This window comes from Tachysurus fulvidraco, chromosome 7, assembly GCF_022655615.1.
Source record: "Tachysurus fulvidraco isolate hzauxx_2018 chromosome 7, HZAU_PFXX_2.0, whole genome shotgun sequence".
Taxonomy (NCBI): Eukaryota; Metazoa; Chordata; class Actinopteri; order Siluriformes; family Bagridae; genus Tachysurus; species Tachysurus fulvidraco.
The window spans coordinates 18,832,055-18,839,554 of NC_062524.1; positions in this window are offsets into that span (position 1 = coordinate 18,832,055).

Sequence of the window (7,500 nt, forward strand, 5' to 3'; positions counted from 1 at the left end):
TAAAAGAGATGAAACAACAAGAAGAAATGTTAGGGAGGCTGCCAACAACAGACCAACAGCAACATTAATGGGGCTGCATGATTATCTATGTAGCAAATATTGGTATAATCACACAATAAACACCATACTCATTGTGAAAGCATGATGGTGGCAGTATCATGCTTTTGGGATGCTTCCTTTCAGATAAGACTGAGGTACTTGATTCAAGATAAAGAAAATCACAGAAAGCTCCAAATGCCAATGTATTTGGGGAAAAGAAACATCATGATAATATCTTGAAGCACAAATTCAATTCCACAAAAGATTAGTTGATACTGTAATGTTTCAGAAGAGTCCAATCAGTGTTTCGACTTGATGAGGAATGTGTACAGCAGATCCCCTTGAAAATTGTTTGCAATGGAGAGCAGAAAGAAATCGCCAAGTTGGTAACCCAAAAAAAGTGCTGAGTTACTAGCAAAATGATTTTAAAAAATTAATTAAAAAATTGAGGGGGGCACGGTGGCTTAGTGGTTAGCACGTTTGCCTCACACCTCCAGGGTTGGGGGTTCGATTCCCGCCTCCGCCTTGTGTGTGTGGAGTTTGCATGTTTTCCCCGTGCCACGGGGGTTTCCTCCGTGTACTCCGGTTTCCTCCCCCGGTCCAAAGACATGCATGGTAGGTTGATTGGCATCTCTGGAAAATTGTCCATAGTGTGTGTGTGTGTGTGAGTGAATGAGAGTGTGTGTGTGTGTGTGTGTGTGTGTGTGCCCTGCGATGGGTTGGCACTCCGTCCAGGGTGTATCCTGCCTTAATGCCTGATGACGCCTGAGATAGGCACAGGCTCCCCGTGACCCGAGAATTTCGGATAAGCGGTAGAAAATGAATGAATGAATAATAAAAATTGTCCATGCTTATGCCACCTGAATATTGCACTTTGTTTTTTTTTTGTTTTTTTCCGGACATTTTCTATTTGTCTTTTCACCTAAATATTGTTGATATCTTAAAAGTGGAAAAAGATTTGACATTGATTTGAAATTGCCTGCAATTTTAACTGGGATGTGCAGACTTTTTTTGTGTCAACTGTAAATATCCCAATTTATGTATGGCTAAATAAATATCTAACTCCTCTAGACATGCAGTTCTCTTGAATTTCACTGACTTCTCTCACTGGCTACAGTATAAACTAAAAGGTCATTCAGTGCATTAAATCATCATTTTTAACATTGACCTATAAAGTATTTTTCCTCACATTTAAACTAAAAACAATCTTGAATTGAATTTGAATGTTATACACAGTTCTGTATGGGTTGGATTTTAATTTGTGTCTGGCGTCCAAAGCCTGTACTACGAATGTAAAAATTACAGCCTGACATACAGTACAATATTATTGCAAGTATGAAGATCCTGAAAGCTAAAGACCTCTTATCTTATCCCTGAGGATAATCTAGACCTAGTCAATGGTCAAGTGAAATAGATTGTTTTGGCTTTTTGTAAGCATGTTCATGTTACACTCTTTGGACTTGGAGGTTTGATTCCCACCTCTGCCCTTAGTGAGCAGTTTGTATGTTCTCCCCATGTTTCTGTGGTTTCCTCCTGGTACTCCGGTTATCCATAGTGTGTGTGTGTGTGTATGTGTGTGTGCAATTGTGCTTTGCAATTGTGGACACCCTGTCCAGTGCGTGTATGTGTGTGTCTTGGATCGTTTGGGATAGCCTCCAGGTTCCCCACAACCCTGAGAAGGATAAGCAGTATAGCAAATGGATGGATAGATGGCCTCCATGTTTGAAACCCAGACACTCTGAGATGAGGGACTGTATTTAATTACCTATTTGAATTCGAATTATAGTTTTGCATGCGCTCAGATTTTTTTTTTCTAAACAGACCTAAGCTTTTCTTTGATCGTAGAATATAAAAGTTTTGCTCAAGCTTGTTAAATACCTTTTAAATACCATTCCTTTCTGACCAGTTACCTAAAGCCTTAACCACCTATTGCCCCAAGGCATCAAGTAACATTTTGAAAAAGGGAATTCTAAAGCTCATATTACTGTCTCTGAACTAGGAATGTACCTCTTAGGGAACAGCATGATGTCTCACTGCACCAAGTCTCCTATGTATCCCCAAAAATACTAGGACATGAACAAGGATGTCACTAATGTAAAAGCTGAGACTCCTGTTGCCTAGAGCAATGTGTCTTGCTGGTAAGGGACATTGTCTGCACACACCACTCATCAGAGTTGGTCTTGAACGGTCAGATACCAGTTTTGTCAGCAGAGTGAAAAGAAAGTGTCTCTTCAGTGGTCACAGGAGTATCAAGACTGATCCACTGAAGTGTGAAGAAATTTTGCCTGCAAGGTGAGTCATGGATGAGACATTTTCTATTATAGTATACAACACATGGTGAAAAATGTGTGGTGACATGACCATATTGATATTTGCTTTATGGACATTTAGTCCCACTTTGTTGTTATAATAGCCTTTAGTCATCTGGAAAGGCATTCAACCCGATGCTAGAGCATTTCTGTTGGGATTTGTCCATTCAGCCATAAGAGCATTACTGAAGTCAGGGACTGCTGTAGCATGAAGAGGCCTGGTTCTATTCATCCATCTATTCATCCATCTATTCATCCATCTATTCATCCATCCATCCATCCATCCATTCATCCATAAATCCATCCATCCATTTTCTGGGCCACTTATCCTATGCAGGGTCATTGGAAGCTTTCACCCTATCCCAGAGTACTCAGGACACCTTTGGACCTAGTGCTCAATTGTGCTCACACACACATACAATTGCCACATACAACTGTAAAGATTCCAATAAGCCTGCCATCCACATCTTTTGATTGAGGGATGAAACTGAAGTACCGGGAGAAAGCACTATGAGCAAACTTCACACATGGCAGGAATTGAACCCCCAATGCCTGAGGTGTGAGGAAAATGTGCTCCCTGACAGTGATCCAATGTGTTCAGTGGGGTTGAGCTCAGGGCTTTGTGTAGGCCAAGTTTCTCCCAAGTTCTTCCACTCTAACCTAGCAACTTGGCAAACCATGTCTTTATAGGACTTATTTCGTGCACAAAGTCAGTAATTTATATCTGTTTATGGATTCATCTATTTCTGTTTATAGATGATTTTTTTCAAACAGTTTGTGGAATAACCACATATAAATGCTAGGTACAGATGTCCACAAATGTTAGACCAAATACAGTACTGTTTGATGTTCTTATCCACATATCTCACATCTTTTGGTTCTCTATTTACCTTAAAATTGGATTTTAATCAAACTTCCATTGAAATACACTTTTAGATTTCTAACACATTCTTTCTCAAACTAATCTACCTCTGGAATCATTAGCATCTCTTCACGAGCCTGATCTCTGCTCACATTAACAATGATGTGGAAATAATCATTGATTACTTACTATATATTTGATCATTATAGATTTTTAAATGTTGTCCTCTATCATTTGTAGAGAATGTGTAAGCACTTCCTGTTCAGATGAACTGACTGTACAGGAGAATTTGCTTAAATATTATGTCACTTATGTTCACTGAGTGAGGAAATCATGTTTATCGAATAAGATTTTAGACCTATTTAGACAAACTGACTGTTTTTTTTTTACTACAGTGTTGATCAAACTGGCTCCTTATCTGCCATACCTATTGCATACAGGCAAACACTACAAGTATAGAAAGTAGCCTCAATAAAAACTTTTCCAGAATTCAGCTTCAGCAATGAGGGGGCACGGTGGCTTGTTGGTTCGCACGTTCGCCTCACACCGCCAGGGTCGGGGTTTGATTCCCACTTCCGCCTTGTGTGTGCGGAGTCTGCAGGTTCTCCCCGTGCCTCAAGAGTTTCCTCCGGGTACTCTGGTTTCCTCCCCCTGCTTCCTGTCCTAAGACATGCATTGATTGGCATCTCTGGAAAATTGTCCAGAGCGCTAAAAGACCAGGATAGACTCAACTCAAGAACATTAAATCAGAAGATGCGAAGATGACATATAACACAGAAATACATTTTTACATGACAGAGATTTCCTCGTTTTCTATTCCCTTTAGATTAAGGTAACGTTATCAGCAAGCCTTACCATCCTGCTTATGTTTGCAGAAACACAGAGTACAAAAACAAGAAAACAAGAAAACACTTATCACAGGTCAGCATGACCATAGTGGGGAGAACATTCCTTTCGACAGAGAAAGAGAGATGTGGAAAGAAAATGAAATAAGCACAAAAATTAACTAACATAAAGAACATTCATTTCAGAAGTGTGTGTGCCCTGTGATGGGTTGGCACTCCGTCCAGGGTGTATCCTGCCTTGATGCCCGATGACGCCTGTGATAGGCACAGGCTCCCCGTGACCCGAGGTAGTTCGGATAAAGCGTTAGAAAATGAGTGAGTGAGAGTGAGCTTCAGCAATGTCTGATTTTCCCAGACCACAACCCAACCTGAACTAGAACTTTGAGTGTTGAGTGTCTTGTCTACACATTGCTTATATTATTGTATGGTCTTGAACTGTATATATATATTTCATTTCTTGTATGGATTTTTCCTTTCACATACAATTAAGTGCTGAATTCACAATGCAAAAACAATAACGTCTCTCAAGACTACAATAAAATTGTAAAATCTTCCAGCTGTAGTGGTCTTTTCCCATCAACCATTTGCAAAGTAACAGGATCGATATACACAGTAGCAAGGTCGATAACTTCCTAAAATACAGCCTCTGAATAAATTGTGATGCCCGCTGAGCTGCCAGTTTAGGTATTATCTACAACAGTAGCATGTTGTGCTGCTTTTTGCCTTTAAAACAGCGTGTTGTGCAAGAATTTTGTTCCACAAGGAAATTATTGCTTAGTGCAGCTGATGTAAATTGGATTGTCATGCTGAGAAAAGCCCTTTTCACCTCAGCCACAAGACATTTGATAGAGATGATATTCAGTAAGTAAGGCAATGATGCCAAAAGTGTCCATCAGAGTGTAGACAAATTATAGTCTTGAAGAGGTAGAGTTGCTAACAGCGATGTTCAGTGCTCTTATGGAAATCCTGGACTATAATATATTCCTGGAATCCTGCGATCCTTATATCAGCATGATGCAATATAACTTGGGTTTTGTCTACTGCAGACTACTGCAGATGATTTTTTTTTTTTTTTTTTTGCCTTAGGCGAAACAGCAAGAGAGAGAACCGGGATAAATGTACACGATATTATGTGCTGAAATGATGTACAAATAAAAAAAAGGCAGCACATCAAATACCTCACTCTCACCTCTAGGTTCATTTTTCTTTTGATATCGCAAAAATAAGCATTTTATACCGAAGCATGGTACCAGATATTTTAGCTGATCTCAGGTACAATCAATTGTTATCAAAGCGTTTTTCTGACAACACAAGGTACAAATCTGAGAGTGAAAGATGGAAAGAATAAACAAATATAAATGCAAAATCCATTGGCAGGGAAATTGTACACACAGTGTGTGAGTAAGGGATAAATAAGTTAAGGGAGGTGTGATTTAATCTGATGCAAAGCAGTGTTAAACTTACCGCAAAACCGCACAAGTCGAAATAACTACAGTATTTTATCAATACTGTACTTTATATCTGTTTATAGGTTCATTCATTCATTTATTCATTCATTTTCTACCGCTTGTCCGAACTTCTCGGGTCACGGGGAGCCTGTGCCTATCTCAGGCGTCATCGGGCATCGAGGCAGGATACACCCTGGACGGAGTGCCAACCCATCGCAGGGCACACACACACTCTCAATCACTCACACACTCACACACTCACACACCTGTTTATAGATTCATTTATTTTATTCATTTATAAGTGTGAAGCATGTGTGAAACTTTTCATTCTGTTTCGCTTGAAATTAATAAGACAAAACATAGAAACCAGAAACATTCTTTAATGTCAATTGTTTGTTCTGAGTAACATTGTCTATGTTAGATGGTCTTGGTTTTGGTGAGTCGGAGTCTACGGTAACTCGTAGAATCCTGTAGTTTAATTGCATTGTTTAATGCATAATCAGCATCGCAGGAACGCAACGTCGACGTTATGTTGTTGAGTGTATTTTGAGGTGCTTTTCTGCTTACCACTGATATAAATAGTGGTTATTATAAAGAGAGTTGGCATCAACAATCATGCCTTGGATGAAGTCAGTGAAATGCTGAAGTTTTAACAGTAACAGTAAAACGCTTTAACAGTAAAACGCTTTAACAGTAAAACGCTTGGATTCTTCTTCTTCTTCTTCTTCTTCTTCTTCTTCTTCTTCTTATTATTATTATTATTATTATTATTATTATTATTATTATTATTATTAGAAACATAAAATAGAGTTTGATTTTTTTTTTTTACATTAGCAGCTTTTTAAAAAGTCACTTAAATTAGGAAAGTTTATATTATGCAAATTGTAGATATCATAATGGTTTTGCAGCCAGGGACTCTGTACAGATTTGATTATATTTATTCCTGAACACACTGAAGTGGGTGCAAGCAAATACACAGATAATTTTATACTTTTATATTTTGTTTTTAAAATTTTATTATTTGAACATTTTAATATTTAAATTTTTTTTAAATAAATAATAAATAATGGCCCCTGGCCATGCTTGGACCCCTGGGGAAAACCAGACCCAGTCTAGACTATTAGGCACAAGATACAATAATTAATTTTTTATCAGATTCTAAAATCTAAAAGTGGGGGGATCTAATCTAAAAGTGGGGGGAAGTTATCAGATCTTCTAAGCAGGATGTACTGAGACAAATGTGGGTCATTCCATATGTGGGGCAGAAGATGGTGCACACACACACATACACACACACACACACACACACACACACACACACACACACACACACACACACACACACACACACACACACACACACACACACACACACACACTCACACATACACACTCACTTGTCTAAGCTCTTGGCTGCAGGTGTATCCTAGTGAATAATATGCTATTAGTGACTAATCACTAGTAAAGAGTGATGTCTTCCTTTGCAGAACATTAGAGATCTCTCTCTCTCTCTCTCTCTCTCTCTCTCTCTCTCTCTCTCTCTCTCTCTCTCTCTCTCTCTCTCTCTCTCTCTCTCTCTCTCTGTTTGCTCTTGTAGAATAGGTCATTAATCATAATGAATGGTACAATAGTTCTTCCGTCATCAGGAACTTATATTGATGTTTTACGACCCATGACATCAGTGCTGAGCAGATTTACTACAATATCGCTTTATTGTTTCATACCGACATTCGATGCAGATGTCTGAGGTCCCAACACCACCACCCCAGCCCCCCACGTTATTATGATTAATGTACTAACTTGTCTTATATAATGATGTGCTACATTTCCAATTTGTTTTCTATACAACGTTCAAGGAAAAGTACTGACAATTCTTCTTTCTTCCACTTGGGGGCAGTGTTGTGTTTTCAAGTCTATAATAATACTCTGGTGAAGCGGCGTTATTGCAAGGGCTGTATTTGTGCTAATCTTATTGTGGTGTTGTAAAATGAGTAACT